Here is a 19,020-nt window from a genome sequence, read left to right as displayed (position 1 = left end):
TGATCTTAATGATACTTAAGCTGTTGACATGCATTGTAATTAGGCACACATCAATTTTATGGAGGGTCGCAATTTTTATTTACCTTGCTGCTTGAGCACCCTAGAACAAACAGTGTACATATGCATGTGTTCTGTAGTCACACACCATTACAATGTATATGTCACTCTTTTTGCATTTATTATTGCAATATCTTGCCCCCATCTACACCAACAGAAAGGGGCTGGAGCCGAATTCACATGGTTTTACACCACAAGCAAAGAAGCCATTTCAGAATTATTTGGATGAGGTATGAAGTTTACGGACAACTGTGTCGAGTGAAAAGAGACTCCGCCATCATTTCACTAGCACGGATGTAGGCCGAGTCATCCAGGCACCTCAACAACAAAAAATTGTGTCTTCAGATGTACCTGCAACCTCTGAACAAGCACAGACGACGCTGGCCAAAAGAGTTCCATCAGCTTGTCCTTCCTTAACGAGCTTCCTGGCCTTGCCAAATTCCATTTGTGCCAAGTATAACTTTTTTTCAATAAATGCAAGCTTTTTCATCCTACATTCTTGTTAGAGATCATTCCTCTTCCTCATCCAAAATTAAAGGTCAACCAATTCTTTTACTCATACTTAATACCAGTCACTGCCTAGTAGCATAACATATCTGTAGCAGTATCTCCTAGTGTATGTTGCCCTGTGCAGTTCCTCTCCTGAAACAGCTGATGTGGTATTGGCATGTTTCTTGAATTGACCTTTGCAACGTGTGCTATGTAACATTTAACTTTTCTTAATGTTTTTGGCTTTCAGTGCTTGCAAAGTAGAGTGGCTTCTTTCTTGAATGTAAGCTTTCCCATTCCCATGTTTAATTCCTAGTCTCGTTCAGGATTGTTATTCTTGCTCTTTAGCCTGTGTTTTTGCACAAACTACACCAAAGTAATTGATTGCAGAATCTGGGTTCACTACTGTGCGACTTGGTACTCGTCCCCACGTTACGTTTCTCGTATGTGGGAGCCTAGTCAGTTGCATTGGGAAACAGTCTCTCGAGACAAGCACCTGCTCCTGCAGTCTGCACAGCGACAGACTCCGAATTTACACGCACCGTGATTGGTTCTCCCCGTTCCGTCCTTTCCTGCTGCAGCCGTGTGAAAATTTTGCTTGTGGCCTTCCTCGGCCATGGTCTGGCATCAACGGAGATTATCACACGTGATTACAGTGTCCAAATGTATGAAGGGAAAAGATCGGGAAAAGATCATGAAATTGCATCGAGAGTCACAGCTGGCTCCCTCAAGGAAATGCTTGCGGCTTGGCAACTACCAGAACGTCGACGACGCCATCCTCACGTGGTTTAAGGATGCCAGACAAAACCACGTGCCCATGTCAGGCCCGATTATTCAAGAGAAGGCGCTACAGTTCGCGGCCGCCTTGGACATCTCCAGTTTCGATGCAAGTGACGAATGGCTTTACCACTTCCGGCAAAGGAATGATGTTGTGTGGCAGGTTGCTTGTGGCGAAGAAAAGGCAGCAGATGCCGAGAGTGCAGTTGCGTGGCGAAACAAGCACTTTCAAGAGATCAAGTCGTTCTCTCCAGACGACGTTTTCAACGGCGATGAAACGGCATTCTTTTATCAGTTGTTGCCTGATAAAATAACGAACTTCAAAGGTGACAGGTGCACGGGTGGAAGGAAATTGCGTCTCCGCATGTCGGTTTTGTTCTGCTGCAACTCCACGGGCACGGAAAACTCAAACCGCTGGTTGGCAAGTCTGCTAAGCCGCACTGCTTGAAAAACATTGTCTCGTTGCCTTGCGACTACCGAGTCGACAAAATAGCGTGGATACCACGATAATTGTTCACTCAGTGGCTGCTTCAGCTCGACGACACAATGAAGAAGAAAGACAGAAAATTCTCCTCATTGTTGACAATTGTTCGGCGCATATCGTGAACGTGCGATTGAGCAATGTGCAACTTGTAATTATTTGCCTCAAGCTTTGGACCAGGACATCATCAGATGAGTGAAGGCCGAATTTTGAAAGTGTCTTGTGCAGTACCTCCTGATCAATATTCGACTGAAGCTGCCCACACAAGGAAACATCCCTCAAGCTGCAGAAATGCTTACAGGGTCGTGGTGGAACATGAAGGCAAGCATGATCAGCAACTGCTGGCGAAAGGCAGGCCTTTTAAAGGCTTCACCTACGCTACAAGACTGCGAGGACAAAGAGGAGCTCAACCCAGAACTGTGGAATGAGCTCACCGAGAAGCTTTCTGTCGACTCTGCCGTGACCTTCGATGATTATAGCGACAGTGCGGCGGCTACATCTGCGGAGCTCATGAACGAAGACATCGCGAATAAAGTGCGTGAGTAAGAAGATTGCAGTAGTGACGAAGACAATGCTGACACTGGATCAACACACGAAGAGGAAGAGACTGTTTCCAGCTCGGATGTTTTAGTTTTTCTAGAAAAGACTCGATCATTCCTTGGGCGCTGTGAAAATGTCCCAGATGACGTTCAGAGGAAGGTTAGGGATTTGGAGGCGTTCGTCCTGCAGCACTTGCTGTCTGCTCGCCAGAAGAAGATTACAGACTTCTTCAAGCAATAAATTGTAGTTAAACTGTGCCCAGCGTTCTCGTTTATTATTTACATATGAACACGCACATCTGCTGCAATGGTATCTAATTTTATTTATTTATTTATTTAAGAATACTGCAGGCCTTAAAGGCCATGGCAGGACATACAAAGGCCGTGGCCATGGCCTTAAATGCCATGGCAAGGTACATACAAAAAAAAGAAAAACACAAGATTGATGAAGGAGTAAAAAAAAGGCTCCGGAAAAAATGTAATAGAAAGTACAAATGCATAATGAGTAAAGCACCTAAATAATGCACAGAGAGTGGCAGATACAAACTGAAACACTGTTTCACAAGCACAATTTTAAAGCACTGGAAATGTAATAGAAAAAAAGAGGAGTGCATAATTCAACATTATCACAAAACGTAAGTAAATAAATATTGCACAATGATACAAATTGAAACGAGATTTCGTAACAACAAGCAGTAATATTAGATAGCAATAGACGCTATTGAGTCAGTGCTGAGAAGCTTGTTATAAGGTAGGCTTTTCCATTGCATTACTCTTCGAGGGAAAAAGGAAGACATAAGGACGTTGGTTCTACCATTATAAGGCGTTAATGAGGCAGCGTGGCGATGTCTTGTTCGGCGGGCAGTAAGGGGTGTTATGTAAGGTTCAGGAGTAAGAAGACAAATTACAAGGTTACTCAGTAAGAAGACAAATTTAAGGCTGTGAATTTTTCTTCTTAGTTGCAAAGACTTAATATTGTGTTCAGCCATTATCTGACTTGGGGAATCACTTGAGCGATATTTAGAGAAGATGAACCTTACTGCTTTACATTGTATAATTTCTAGTGCATCGATGTTAGTTTCAGTGAAGGGATCTCATACAATAGCTGCATACTTGAGTTTAGAACGGTCAAAAGAGGTGTAGGCGATAAGACGGGTTTCAGAAGGAGTGTGTTTAAATTTATGCCTGAGGTAGCAAAGCTTCTTAAAAGCTGAGTCGCAAATGGGAGATGTGCGAGTTCCAACTCAGGTTACTGGCTACTGTAACACCGAGGTACTTATATTCATTCACCTCCCTAAGAGGCTTGGATGCTAGGCTATAAGTAAACGACAATTTATTAATTTTTCTAGTGATCTTCATAAATACTGTTTTATCAATGTTAAGCTGCATATCCCAGGGCGCACAGCAAGCTAGTATGTTTTGAAGGTTAGAGTTTAGAATAACTTGATCTTGTTGGAAAGTGATCTCATTAAAGAGGAGACAGTCATGAGCAAATAGTTTTATTTGTACGGGTTGAGTAACAGTGTCTACAATGTCATTAACATTGACACAAAGATGCGGGGCTCCCGCACCACAGAACGGCGCGCGCAAAGGTAGGCGCCATGAAGCACGATGAAGTGCGTAAGCTGCACGCTCTTCTTCTGGCCCGCCATTAAACAGAAACATCTCTTTTGTAACACTCCGTCTCCAACCTACGTTACATTTTTCTGGTGGAGGTGCGGGGTGCATGCTACCACTCCCAGATCGAACACCGTCTACAAGCCCAGTACGAAGTCCGGTCGAGCTGACTCCTGTGCACATACGGACAAGCCGCCGACTTCAAGGACTGCCACCTGAGCATGAGCCGCTACCCAACCAAGTAAGAAGGATGAGTACGTCGGTTCCACCATCTTCCTCGACCGCACCGACCGAGCTCCTCCTCAACCAGCCGCGAATCCCCACGCCCTTGCATGGGGACGCCTTCAAGGATGTAGAGGACTGGCTCGACCACTTTGGGCGTGTCGCAGAATACAACGGCTGGACTCCAGAGCGCAAGCTACGCTACGGCTACTTTGCCCTCGAGGACTATGCGCGGACATGGTTCGAGAACCGCGGAGCGGCCCTATCGACATGGGACGAATTCCGACGGCCGCTAATCGGCACATACGCCAGCCTCGATTGCTAGGAGCGAGCTGAATCTGTAATTCAGTTGAGAGTACAGCGGTCAAACGAAAGCGTCGCAATGTTTGTGGAAGATATGTGCCGACTTTTCTGACACGCGGATCCCTCCATGCCGGAAGAAAAGAAGGTCAGGAACTTGATGCGCAGTGTCAAGCAAGAGTTATTCGGTGGCCTAATATGCAATCCACCAAAGACCATTGCAGAGTTTCTTGCAAAAACCATATCTATGGAAAAGGCACTGCAGCGGCGAACACGGCAGTACAACAGCGACGTGTCAACCCTATCCCGTGACCCTCTTGCTATGCCCTTGGACAATACCGACGCCTTGCGGGAGCTCATTAGGCTTGTTGTTCGAGAAGAGCTCCAAAAGCTTCAAGTGGCTCCAGTATCGGTACAGCGACTCGCTCTGGCTGAGGTCGTCCAGGAAGTAATCAGGCAGGCAGTACAAATCCCGGAGCGCAGCGAGAAACCACAGTAAGAGGTACTGCAGTCCCAGCCTCGTATGTCGTATGCGGGAGCTGCGCGAAGTTCGTTGTCTCCGACTTTTCACGATGCGCGCGACGTCCCGGACTATCATGGTGTGCGCGCCGTTGAACAAGCAACTGACGACTTCTGGCCCCGCCGCACGCCATTCATTGCTGAAACACGACCACCCCGCAAGTGCGACGTATGGCGCACCGCAGACCGGAGGCCCTTGTGTTTTCGTTGTGGTGAAGCCGATTACCTCTACAGGGCATGTCTTTACCAGCGAGCTGCGCTCCGTGAATTTTCAGTGAATGCACCGTGCCCGCGCAATGGTGAACGCCCCCTGGAGATTGAAGCATACCTCGCGGACGCCAAGACCTCGTTTGCCCCTTGATTCCGTGAACCCCGGTCACCGTCATCCTCCCAGAACAGGTCTTCCAGCGTCGAGAGCAACGAGGCATCGCTCACCCACCCCTGCCTCCCAGAAAAACTGAGTCCAGCGACCTGCGGAGGTGAGGTCGCTGACGTTGCGAACGCTGAAGATCCTCCACTACGACGACCACGATATGATGTAATTGAGACGCAGAGAAAGCAGTGTAATTCCGTGTCAGCATCCTGCGACGTACCAGTTACCATAGATGACCACGAAGTCACAGCGTTAATCGACACGGGCGCGGACACGTCTGTTATGAGCCAGAATCTCGCGCGTATACTGCATAATGTTTTAACGCAATGAACCGGAACTCAGATTCGTACCGCAGGGGGGGCATCTCATAACTCCAATGGGCCAGTGCACGGCCCGAGTACACATTGGGGGCGTCACGTACATCGGCGACTTCGTCATTCTTCCTGAATGTTCAAAGGACCTTATACTCGGCATGGATTTTCTTCAGGCGAACGGTGCCATCATCGACCTGCAAGAGTCTAGAGTGAGCTTCGCTACTACGCAAGCTATAGCGAACAGCAATGACAATGACCTTGACGTCGCGCTTCGCGTTGCTGACGAGCACGTCACGTTGCCACCCAAGAGCAGCGTGCTTACCCTTGTCCGATGCGACATAGAGCACGATGCCGAAGGAATTGCTGAGGCGAACATGGCCCTGCTTCTTGAGTGCCACATTTGTATAGCCAGAGGACTTCTTCAGGTGCGAAACAAATGTTTAGTCGTTTTGCCAGCGGACTTGAGCAACGAATATCGGCATGTACCGCGAGGAATGACAATCGCATTCCTTCGCGAAATCACTGATGTAAGTGACATTGCTACATTTGAAACCGCATCGTGTCAGCATACTGATTACCCAGCCTAAAAGAACGGATTCACGTTAACGCCGCTCTGCCAGACACCAGAAAGATCGTCTACTGAGTCTCGTGAATAAATTTGCGGACTGTTTTTCAACGTCATCCAACGTGCGGCGCACGTCCACCACAAAGCACCACATCATTACGGACGAATCCGCACGTCCTGTCCGTCAGCATCCCTACTGAGTGTCTCCAGTGGAAAGGGAAGCGATCAAGCATCAGGTGAAAGAGATGCTCCAAGACGACGTGATCCAGCCGTCCACCAGCCCGTAGGCCTCCCCTGTAGTGTTAGTCAGAAAGAAAGACAACACACTACGCTTCTGTGTAGATTACAGAAAGTTGAACCCTGTCACCAAGCGCGATGTTTATCCATTGCCACGCATCGACGACGCACTGGATCTTCTACAACATGCCAAGTTTTTTTCATCGTTGGATCTTAAATCAGGGTATTGGCAAATCAAAATTGATGAACAGGATCGTGAAAAAACTGCGTTTGTGACACCTGACGGGCTCTATGAGTTCAAAGTTCTCCCCTTCGGTCTCTGTTCCACACCTGGCAACTTTCAGCGAATGATGGATACTGTGCTTGCTGAACTCAAATGGCAAACCTGCCTCGTATACTTGGACGACGTCGTTGTGTTCTCGAGCATGTTTGACGAACATCTCGCACGACTCGAGAGTGTCCTCGCTGCGATCCATACTGTCGGCTTCACCATCAAGCCTGAAAAATGCTACTTCGGGTTCCAAGAGCTCAAATTTCTTGGCCATGTCGTTGGTGCTGAAGGCGTCCGACCAGACCCGGACAAGTTAGCTGACGTAGCCGAGTTTTCACCCCCCACAGACAAGCAGGCTGTACAACGCTTCTTTGGTTTGTGCGCATATTATAGGCGCTTCGTCGAGGGATTCTCGAGAATGGCTGAACCTCTGACACAGCTCACACACGGCGATGTGGCTTTCATTTGGGCGGACGAGCAGCAGCAGTCGTTAAATGAATTGCGCAAGCGTTTGCAAAAGGCACCAATACTTGCTCATTTCGACGAAGATGCTGCCACTGAAATTCATACTGACGCCAGCAATGCGGGTCTCGGCGCAGTTCTTGTGCAGTGGCAAGCTGCTGGGGAACGCACCATTGCTTATGCAAGCCGCAGTCTCACCAACGCTGAGAAAAACTACTCAACCACTGAAAAAGAATGCTTAGCGGTTGTGTGGGCCATTATTAAATTCCGACCCTACTTGTACGGTAGACCCTTTAGGGCAGTCAGTGACCACCACGCGCTGTGCTGGCTTGTCAACATCAAGGATCCTTCAGGCAGACTAGCACGTTGAAGCCTGCGCCTACAAGAGTACGACATTACAGTTGTTTACCGATCTGGAAGTAAGCACAGTGACGCTGACTGTTTGTCACGCGCACCACCCCCTATGACGTCATCGGACCCTGACCATGACTTGCCATTTTTTGGCGTTATCAACGCCATAAAAATGGCTGAGCACCAGCGCGCTGACCCTGAGCTGCTGCCGCTGATCGAGCACTTTCAAGAAGTTGAAGGTGTTTTACCCTGCTCGCTCGTGCGCGGCTTATCATCATACTACTTGCACAACAACGTCCTTTACAGCAAAAACTGCGGAAGCGGTCCCAATACGTACCTCCTTGTCGTGCCGTCGGCGCTGCGCCAAGACATTTTGCAAGCGTGCCATGATGAGCCATGTGCGGGACACCTGGGATTCACTAAGACATTAGCAAGGATATGACAGAAGTATTACTGGCCCCGGCTTTATCCTTCTGTACAACGGTACGTGAAGACCTGCCGTGATCGTCAGTGCCGCAAGAAACTACCAGTCAAACCAGCCGGCTTTCTCCATCCTGTACACCCTCCTCAAGCACCATTCCAACAAACAGGAATGGATCTACTTGGGCCATTCCCACTGACCGCTTCACGCAACAGATGGATAGTCGTCGCTACCGACTACTTAACCCGGTACACTGAAACCGAAGCTATCCCTCAAGCAAACTCGTATGAAGTGGCCAAGTTCTTTGCATACCACATCGTCCTACGACATGGTGCACCGTCTATTGTCATCACCGACCGCGGTACAGCAGTTACAGCAGAACTTATGCAGGACGTTCTCCAGCTGACGCATTGCTCTCACCGCAAGAGCACTGCGTATCATCCTCAAACCAATGAATTAACTGAACGTCTGAAGAGAACGCTGGCTGATATGCTCTCCGTGTATGTCGACGTAGAGCACAAGACGTGGGACGAGATTTCACCCTATGTGACTTTCGCATATAACAGTGCTGTACAGGAGACTACACTGTTTACGCCGTTCGAACTTGTACACGGTGTTAGATATGGAGCTGGTTCCTGCGGTTACTTCGAGTTCCCCAGACCACATCGGATTGCAGCACAGCTAATTGAGGAATGCAGAAGCAGGAAAGCGCATTCCAGAGAAGCGGACGTGCCAACAAGTTTGTGCGCCGCCGGGGTTAGCAGGTGGGCATCCGACAATGAAGCAGGTGCACGAGCGCCCCCCCCGCTCCTTCTCCAGCCTACAAGTGGATTGCCAGTCTGCGTGGCAAGACCGCAGAGAGCCCCGACAGGTGTGCCACGCGACACGGGCGCCTACCATTGGCTGCAAGTGGCGTCATCGGAGTGGACTCTCCCATTGGTCAAACATGACGTGACTTGCAGTGCTCGAAGGGCTTATAAGAAGCCTTCCAGAGAGACCTGAGCATTCTGGGACATGCCCTGATTCCCTGTTTCACCTCTCTCGAACTTCTTGCCGCGGGCCGCAGCGTCCGAGTTGCTGCCGGCCCGTAATGTCTGTACGACTGGTACTTGACGCTCACCTCCTTGTAAATAATGTAGAATAAATCCCTCCCAAGTTTGGGTTTTTCATCCGCGAAGTCCGTCCTCCAACCCCTACATCTGGTTGGCAGCGGTGGGATCGCCTCCGAACGCATCAGCTGGTGGCAGCGCTACGGATCAACCTTCGTCGAGAGAGATCATAAGGAACCGGGAAGAGCGAAGAAGAGAGAGCCTTCGTCGAAAAAGGTCCGAAGAAACTGGGAGTAGCGAAGAAGGAGCGAGCCTTCGACCCAGGGAGTCCGGAGGAACCGGGGACAGCGGACGAATGAACCGGATGGCAGGGTGCTGCAACCGTAAGTGAGCGCGTGGTTTTTTTCCTTATGATTCGCCAGACTCAAAGGTTGTGTGTTCAATTTTGATAGTTCTGGGAATCGGGAGTTTGTTGCATTGTGTGTTTGCACAAATTAATTAAGGAAAACAGTTTTAACCACCTGTCGGGGCAGCTGCCATGGATCTTAGAAGGTTGACGAGGTTGGACTTGTTGTTGGTGTGCGACGATTTGGGAGTTGAGGCGGACGAACGGATGGAAACGCCAGCTATCATAAAGGCGATTAATGATAGTGGCAATGATCACAAAAGCATTGAGCTTGCTTGGGAAGTGATACAGGAGCCACGGGAGCGAGAGCGTCGTGTACGTTTGCGAGCGCGTCGTGAACTTAGGAGTGAGCTTAAGCGTGAAGAACGCGAGAATGAACGGAAGCAGGAGCTTCAAGAACTTACTCTTAGGTGTCAGCGTCACGAACGTGAGAAGGCACGCGAACGTGAGAATAAACGTAAGCTTGAGCAAGAGGAAAAGTATGAGAGAGAGAAGGCAGCGCTGATCAAAGAGATACAATATTGTGATCAGTTATTGGCACAGAGACAACGGCTGTCTGAGAATTCTGTAGGAAGTACAGAGCAAGTGTCTAGCGGATTTTCGCCAGAAGCCGACGAAAAGAGTAGTGCCTGTGAGATTGACTGCCGATTAATAAGTGAAGGGAAAAGGCTAGCTGCTAACGATGCCTTAGTGGCAACAGAGGCCGTTAAAGGCCGTAGTGAGAGCGACGAGGTGCTGTGCCAACAGATGACTGTGGAGACAGCTAGGCCAGCTGCGAACAAATTGGCACAGTTACCGAGCGTGTGCGTCGCTGGTAATGTTAGCGAGGTTGCTAGCGAAGAGAAGGGCACTTCTGACCCGACAGAAGCGAGCACCCATGTAGAGCCAGATGTGCGTGCAGAAATGAAGTGCGAGCTGGACGATGCAGTTGAGAATAGTTCTCGGGGTGGCGAGCTCCGTAGCTCACGAGAAAACAACTGCATTGTTCAGGGATCGGTGCGGCTCTCCGCCAGTCTAGATAGCCTAGATAGGGATGATTCCGTTATTAATCATTCGGACTGTGCGCGTGAGACAGCGATCGATACCGACGGGCTGTGTGCCGATTCACAGCGTGCGCTGGGCAATGTAGTAGAGGGCAGTTCGCAAGAGTGCGAGTTGTCTTACTCGAGTAAAGCCTGCTGCATTGTGCCAGAGTCGGTTGAGCTGTCCGCCAGTCGAGGCAGAGCGAGTGTTGATTTAAGTGAGAATCACTCAGACTGTGCGGGTAAGAGACCGATCCGGGCCGACGAAATGTGTACCGGCCAGCACGAGGCACGAGAAGGCGACATGAAAGCGAGTGCAACGAGAAAGCGCCTTAAAAAGAAGCGCGGTAAAAACCGAAAGTCGGTAATTAATGTAGCGCCGCCAAAGATGGCGAGAAACCCAAAAGGGCAGGGCGCGAGGAAGAAGGTGCGGTCGTCTAGGACGATGTTGACGCATCCGAAATGGTCGAGCCACCGGTCAAAGGGGGACCGCGAAGAATGTTCTGCGCGGACGCGGACAAAGGGCACGGGGCAGTTAAGCTCCTCGTCGTTCCGTAGTTCTTTTTATAGCTCAGCGTGCAGTTCGAAGAAACGCAAGGTGGTAGGACGAGACCAGGTGGGGAGTAGCGACGCGGTCAATCGAGTTCGTGTTGAAAGCGGGGCGCGAGGACGCAAATTGGCAGGAGAGCGTAACGTCTTGGGGGAGCTGATAGTTAGTCACTCCTTTTGTTGTCTCTCGGCAGCCAGAGTAGCTTTCAGACCACGTCCACCCCGCGTTCGACTCAAAGTATGAGTCAGACGTAAGCGTTTGGAGAGGGAGGCCAAGAGCCCTTCCGTAGAAATGAAGTGTTGTTTTTTTTTATTTTTGAGCATCGGAAAGTTTTCGCGATTTGAGACTAGGATTTCTTTCAAGGTAAAGGTATGAGCTTTGTTTGTGTTTTCGTTTGAGAAGCTCGAGATTTGAAAGATGCGTTTTAAGTAAACATGTAGTCTCGCGAGATGCTCATTAATAAGTAGATAGGCTTTTTTTTGTTTGTTTGTGAGTAACCTGAAGGTCAAGGTTACCGTCGAAAGGCCTATGGGAAAGCGCGTGTGTTATTTAACCTTCTTTCTTTTTAAGTGTTTTTGAATTTTCGAAGGTTAAGCGCGTAGATTTTCAGTGAGTGCATGATTTGCACGGTGAAGCGTTTTTAGATCCATTAGCGCGTGTCCTGTGTGGACGGAAGGAAGCAGACTTTATGACTGGGTTGCTAGTGTGTGTTGAGGGCAGCCGTATTCTGACTTCTTTAGTGAACGTGCGTGGAAAGAGTTAGTAGAAGACGCATTATTTTAAGAGTTCTGCGGAGTGTGTAAGTCCCGCGAGTTTAATGGTTCGTTTACGTCACGTGTCCTGTAGGACTTTCAGGGAAGAAACGTGAGTAAGCGTAAATGAAAAGTTTGCCTGCAACGCAAGTACGCGTTTTGTTTAGTGACCACAAGGCTGGTGCACTTGTGATTACGTACTTGTGAAGTTGACCAGATTGTTCAGTGGCACCATTACGTGCGATAAGTACGCCACTGCGATAGATTGGAAACATGCTGTTCGTGTAGTTTGGCCACTTAAGTTATGTTCGGCTGTTTTCATTTGTTGTTTGCATCGTCAACGACCCTTTTGTTTTGCAACAACAATAGTACTCTGGTCTTGTAGGCAATCGAGGAGAAATGGATGGCTGTTTGGAAGGGTGGTTACAACTGTTTTGTCAAAATTGGGGAACTAAAAGATCAGGGTTGATTTTGACTCAGTAATAGCCTGGCGAGTCAGGGGCGAAGAGCCTGCGCTTACACGTGGGGCAGCGCTGTGTTGTTTTGTTTGTTTGACGTCTGTTCTCCAGGGCCAAGGATCCCGAAGTTCGTCAAACGTGGCTCGACCCCAGTACCCTGCAGCTTCTATCAGCGTTCCTCATGGCCAGCGAATTGATTTCACCGGCCATTCAGAACAACCGGGGCGAGGACGAGCTGTTAGATATGGAGCTGGTTCCTGCGGTTACTTCGAGTTCCCCAGACCACATCGGATTGCAGCACAGCTAATTGAGGAATGCAGAAGCAGGAAAGCGCATTCCAGAGAAGCGGACGTGCCAACAAGTTTGTGCGCCGCCGGGGTTAGCAGGTGGGCATCCGACAATGAAGCAGGTGCACGAGCGCCCCCCCCGCTCCTTCTCCAGCCTACAAGTGGATTGCCAGTCTGCGTGGCAAGACCGCAGAGAGCCCCGACAGGTGTGCCACGCGACACGGGCGCCTACCATTGGCTGCAAGTGGCGTCATCGGAGTGGACTCTCCCATTGGTCAAACATGACGTGACTTGCAGTGCTCGAAGGGCTTATAAGAAGCCTTCCAGAGAGACCTGAGCATTCTGGGACATGCCCTGATTCCCTGTTTCACCTCTCTCGAACTTCTTGCCGCGGGCCGCAGCGTCCGAGTTGCTGCCGGCCCGTAATGACAATACGACTGTTAATTGACGCTCACGTCCCTGTACATAATGTAGAATAAATTCCTCCCAAGTTTGTGGTTTCCATCCCGAAGTCCCGTCCTCCAACCCCTACAACGGGCGCCATGTCACGTCAACACTTGACGCCATGCTACCTCGGGCTGATAATAGCCCGACCAGCGAACACACGGAAGGGTTTGTACAAAGAGCCGAAGAGGCACGCCAGCTTGCTCGGCATCGTATCCGGAGCCAAAAGCATACAGACACCCTTCGATACAACCAGGGTCGACGTGACGTCCATTACAATACCGGCGCCTGCGTGTGGGTCTGGACGTCCGTCCGTCACCGTTTGCTTTCGGAAAAGTTGATCCGCCGGTATTTTGGTCCCTAAAAGGTTACGCGCCGCCTCAGTGACGTGACCTACGAAGTCGTCGCCTGCAGTTCTGACCCCGGTTCGCTCCGTCGTCGTCCTCACGCTGAAGTTGTTCATGTAGTGCGCATGAAACCATACTATGCGTGTACGTGAACGCCGAGATGCACCGGAGGAGCTCCACTTCTTATGTCGCTGAAAGAACTTTGTGACGTGACCGAGACAGTCGTTTTTCGCATGAGGGCAATTGACACAAAGATGTGGGGCTCCCGCACCACACAACGGCGCGCGCAAAGGTTGGCGCCATGAAAGACGATGAAGTGCGTAAGATGCACGCTCTTCTTCTGGCCCACCATTAAAGAGAAATGTCTCTTTTGTAACACTCTGTCTCCAACGTACGTTACAATATATATGTTAAATAATAATGGTCCAAGAACACTACCCTGGGAAGCACCAGAAGTGACAGGAAGGGTGCTGGAAGAGAAATTATCAACTTCTACGAATTGCGTACGGTTAGAAAGATAAGCGTTAATGCAATTTACGAGATGTGAAGGAATGTTGAGATGTTCAAGTTTTTCTGTTAGCTTTGCGTGCGATACAAGATCAAATGCTTTCCTGAAGGCAAAAAATATGATGTCAGTTTGCCCTGATTTGTCGATAGTGCTAGCGAGACTGTGAATTACAGTGGTTAATTGGGCTACAGTGGAGAGGCCCTTTCGAAAACCATGCTGCATAGGAGATAGAATGGCTCTATCATCGAGAAATTTATTGATTTCAGAAGCAATAATGTGTTCTAAAAGTTTGCAACAAGATGAGGTTAGTGAAATGGGATGGTAGTTTGCCACTACTGATGGATTGCCTGTTTTTAGTATCGGAACAATACGAGCGGAAAGCCAGTCGTTAGTAAGCACCGCCGATGAAAGGGATGCACGAAAGATAATTACGAGAAAGCGAGATAGCATTTCAGCGTACCTGTGAAGAAACACATTTGGTAGGTTATCAGGCCCAGGAGATGATTTTGTTTTAATATGCAGAAGCATAGAAAAGACGCCAGATAAAGAAATAAAACTAAAATCATCGTAGCATGCTACGCCATTCACACGAGGGGAAACGGGCGAGTTCGAAAAGACACTGTTAAAATAAGCATTGAAGTGAACAGCGATATCTTGTTTAGCGACGACAGGATTGCCCTCATGCATAATATGGTGAACTGATTCACTTTTTTTTCTAAGATAACCGCAAAACTTGGAATTAGCAGTTCTGATGAAGTTAGGAAGGGTTAACTGGTAATAGCGAAGATTAGCAACACTTTTTTTAGCATCAATTTTCATTATATTGTGTTACATTACTGACATGACAATATTGGTTTTTCAGTACTACAATAATTCAAATCAGCAAATTAAGTTCAGTGGTCCCGCGAAGTTCGTTGTACCGAGATTCTAATGTACAAGTACTTTTCAATACACTATTTCTGTAAAAAGTTTGCAAACAAGTCAAAGCGTAAGGAGTAAAGAAACGTGAACCGGACATAAACATGAAAAGATCCATACGGACACACAGAGGCACTGTGCCCAGTTTGTGCTTTAGTCGTACATGTGGCATACCAATGTGCCCAAACTGCAACTCGGACGAAGGCAAAGCAGTCTTATCGCATTTATCCCTTACTCCATTCCAATGTCTCTTTAACAAAGTGTGGTGTTATACTGCATACTTTAAAGCAGCAATAACAAATGCAGACTTTTCATCTTTGTTCTGCATACACAAATTGCAGGGACTGCGCCCCAAGTAACCACGGATATCCGTGGGACGTCCACCATAAGTCCCAACGTCCATCCATCCGGATATCCAACATGGACGTCCGTGGGACGTACAGGAGAAGTCCATATCCTGTTTGGATGTCCGAAGGACATCCCATTTTGAACGTCCGCTGGCTGTCCATAAATAGGCATGCCCAGGATATACACTAGTGAGTTATATATAAACTAGCATAAATATATTGCCGGAAATTTTAGTTTTTTCATATTATATTTGTTTATTTTTGTTCTCTATCGGACACAGTTCATTCTTTTTTCAAAGCAAAATAAATATATTTCCAACTTGATATAAATTCTGCCCACTTTAACATCGCAGTATTAAAATACGATTTTTTTTTTCTATCGGTGGGTCATACAAACAATTTGTAGTTTGCTTTAAAAAGCTTGTGGATGACTAGCAGAATATATAAGCGCCCATTTGAAGCCACTTATTCGACCTAGAGCCAAGCACTCAAGTTACCCCTCATTATGAAAAGTTCCTGATCATAGAGTTTTGGTCCTGACCTCCGAACATGAAACTTGGACTTAGGCCATGTAGGTTCAGGTTTATCATTGAAACAGGAAGTAAAACACGTTGTTGGGCTAGTTGGTGCATTGTATTAAGAAAAAACCAGCAAAAAAAAAAGTCGGACACAGGAAACATACACAAGACAGGCCTCTTCGAGCCTCTTTTCTGTCTTCTCGTATGTTTCCTGTGTGCGCCTGTTTTTGGCTGGTTTCTTAAAACAGGAAGTTGTCTGCAGTGTTCAATTGTGCATACAATAATATCATTATAGGTAACAAAAACAAATCTCAAAGGCTACGCTTTTGGTGGCTGCGTGCGTTGAAAGCGATTACGAAAGCTATAGTGCGTCAGAGCCGCCATGCATTGACAGTAATCTCAAAGGCTATGTTTTTCTGGCGCCGACAGCTTTGCAGAAACTAAAAACTCGAAAATCAGATACCGAATATTCCCAGAATAAGTAAATATTTCACTGTGTAATAATAGAATATTTTAAAAACCTATTTATGTTTGCGTAGATGCAGGTGGAAGTGTTAGAACCTTGGCAAAGCAGAACGCTGCAGTCATCCAATCCAATCCAAGCTCTAGCCATCGTCGCCACGCCATTTTTCATTCTGCGATCGTTTTAAGGGCAGCAGAGCAGCGTTTGTCACCTTCCGTGCCTGCTGAAGTCTCCTACTCGGCTACCAAGGTATGACAGCTACATCGATTTCTTTTTTAATTCGTTTGGGTATTGAAATGTGTTTTCTTCACAGGTGCCAGGATGCCTAGACTGCGGGAGAAGCCGCACGCGCGAAAACGAGCGTCGCTGGAAACAAAGACGATATTCGAGGACTTCGGATCTCGCACCGGCAGCCAGCAGTCAACAGCTCGATAATTCGCAAGTCTAGAACTGTGCAGTGGCGCGTATACCCCGCACGCATGCATTAACATGTGCAGTCGGGCTGTCCCTGCAAACATTTGTACGCCTTGTGATGCTGGTCGCTGCACCGAGGCGACATCGGAAGTTCAGGACGGTGGTTGTGAGACTACGCGCACTAAGGACAATGTGCCTTGCTTCCCTGATGGATATACTCTACATGACGCTTCGGATGGTTCACTTCGCTGTGAGAACGGAACAGGATCCCTTAGGAGAGGTGTACGCACAAGTCAATGCGGGTTTTCTGGTAAGCAGGACCCCGGAGTCTACATTTGCTTTAGCTACCGCGGACTCTTCATCGGCGCCCTTTGATTCTCCTGGCAAACAGCTTCTCCTGGCTAATGCGCTCATGATCAGAGCTGTAGCCGTCAGTAGCGGCAAGATCGCCTGCTGATCTCTACGAAAATAAAAAGCTCCTTTTAAAAAATTGAAGAATACATTAGTTGTTTTTATCTACAAGTTTGTTTAATATCGTGAGAATATGGTCACTACGGCCACGGCGGGGACATTGTAAACGAGAGTACGCATTCAATGGCCAAGTGATTTTTAATAATTGTAAGAACGCACTACGCCACGAGAAAGAGCTATTGTTTAAAGAAAGTGAAGAATATATTGATTGTTCTTCACTAATAGTTCGTTTAGCCACGTCAGAATGTAGAGACATTGGGAACGAGAGCACGCATTTGACGGCAAGTTGACTTACGAGAACGCACTACGTCGCGAATAACATTTAAGCTGCAATACCATTAAGCATGTCCGTGTGGCACCCCGCGAATGACATTAAAGTTTAAGGCATTAGCCAGTTAATGTCATTTTTTGTGCCCGTGTCGCAGAGTGCTAGTGAAGTGATGTAGTCAAGATTAATTCCTTCTTGTCATTTCTGTTGCTTTCGCTGCTTAATAATGCTAATTGATGTATTTTTGCTCTTTCTTTTTATTCCATGCTGCAAACTCAAATGTCAAAGCAGGGTGGGCAATAAGTATTTTTGTTCTGCTGTTCTCTACCTTGTGTTGTGCTATTGAAATTGCAAGTTTTCTTTATCCGTGTATTTATTTGTTCTTTGAACAGTACGCATATACCTGCTTATTGGTCATTTTATGTATATGTATAAGGTGACAATAAACGTTTAATTGCATGTGGAAGTTGGTGTAAGTTCATTTCTCTTTTATTTAAAACAAAAATGCATTCAAGCATTAGACCAATGTAATATATATAATGGTCCGGTGCTTCAATGTGTCCCGGCCACTATTGTCGCTTCAAGGCATGTGTATATCTGGAATATCCCTGGGAAGACACACACACACATATATATATATATATATATATATATATATATATATATCCTGAACGTCCCCTGAATGTCCATGCTGGATATCCGCGTCGGACGTACTACGGATGCCAAAGCGATTACCTTTGGATTTCCCAGGGACGTCCCTCGGACGTACGTCGGACATTCATGGATATCCCACGGACATCCCGAATATCCAGAAAGGACGTCCGTCGGACGTCGCCCGGATATCCGTGGTTACTTGGGGCCTTTCACATTTGTGAGGCACATAATGGAAGACTACCACATTTACCCGAATGTAACGCGAGTTTTTTTACCAAGAATAGAAGTGAAAAGTCACCTCCCGAGTTAAATTCGAATACTAGGTATAAAAATGCTAAGAAAGGCACCAAACACTCATTATTAAGCTCACTTAATGTGCCGCATTTACGTGCGTGTCGATTGACCTGCTCCTTCAAAGTCGCACTCTCCAAATTCAGAGGTCAACCAATACACGAACCACGGCCAGGGTGAGTCGCGAATGTGGTCCAAACGCGAAAAAGGCAGAGCAAACGACACCAACGAGAGCACGCCAGCGACGAGTCACCTTGGAGGGACCAAACACATGCGTGAGTGTCGAACGATTGGCGCGCGAAACGGACGCGCCTTTTTCTCACCACTAGGTGATTCTAGTGACGTAGCAATACGATTGGGCCACCGGCGGCGCATCTTGGGCGCTTGTTTCCACAATAGTACCATGTGACCTACGCCACCGACTCCTCAGGCAGTGCATAGCCGCATTGTCTGTTCAGCACTTCGACACGTTGGTCTATTCCTGCCTGCTTAATGTGCCTACATCCAAAATGGCGTGCTCTCACACTCAGTATACCACCGGTTTCAAACGCAACGCTATTCTACCTCGCCGAAAAAGTCGGTAACTCAGTGGCCGCAAGAAGCCTGAACCTCAACGAATCGTCGATAAGGGGGTGGAGGAAGCATCGCCAGGAGTTGTTCAATTGCAACAGTCATAGAAAAGGTTTCCGTGAAGGCCGCTTCCTGGATTTGGAGCGTCGTCTTGCGGACTTCGTTGGTGAACAACGCTGCCGGCTTCTTGCTGTGAGCATTGAAATGCTTCGGTGTAAAGCATGTGAACTTGCACGAGATGTGGGTTTGGCGCCAAACTAATTCAAGGCATCGCGCAGCTGGATACAG

The 19,020-nt window shown here is 47.9% G+C and overlaps 1 protein-coding gene and 1 long non-coding RNA gene across 4 annotated transcripts in view; one reads left to right on the top strand and one right to left on the bottom strand.

Moving 5' to 3' along the window:
* LOC135911545 (1-phosphatidylinositol 4,5-bisphosphate phosphodiesterase classes I and II-like) overlaps nucleotides 1–19,020 on the bottom strand; it is a 590,731-nt gene that overhangs the window by 43,029 nt on the left and 528,682 nt on the right. The window lies entirely within an intron of this gene.
* Nucleotides 16,017–17,683, top strand: LOC139047619 (uncharacterized). The gene is made up of 2 exons (XR_011507265.1): nucleotides 16,017–16,313; nucleotides 16,378–17,683. It is a non-coding gene; the product is annotated as an uncharacterized lncRNA (long non-coding RNA).

This window comes from Dermacentor albipictus, chromosome 7 (assembly GCF_038994185.2).
Source record: "Dermacentor albipictus isolate Rhodes 1998 colony chromosome 7, USDA_Dalb.pri_finalv2, whole genome shotgun sequence".
Taxonomy (NCBI): domain Eukaryota; kingdom Metazoa; phylum Arthropoda; class Arachnida; order Ixodida; family Ixodidae; genus Dermacentor; species Dermacentor albipictus.
This window is presented reverse-complemented; position numbering and strand designations above follow the sequence as displayed.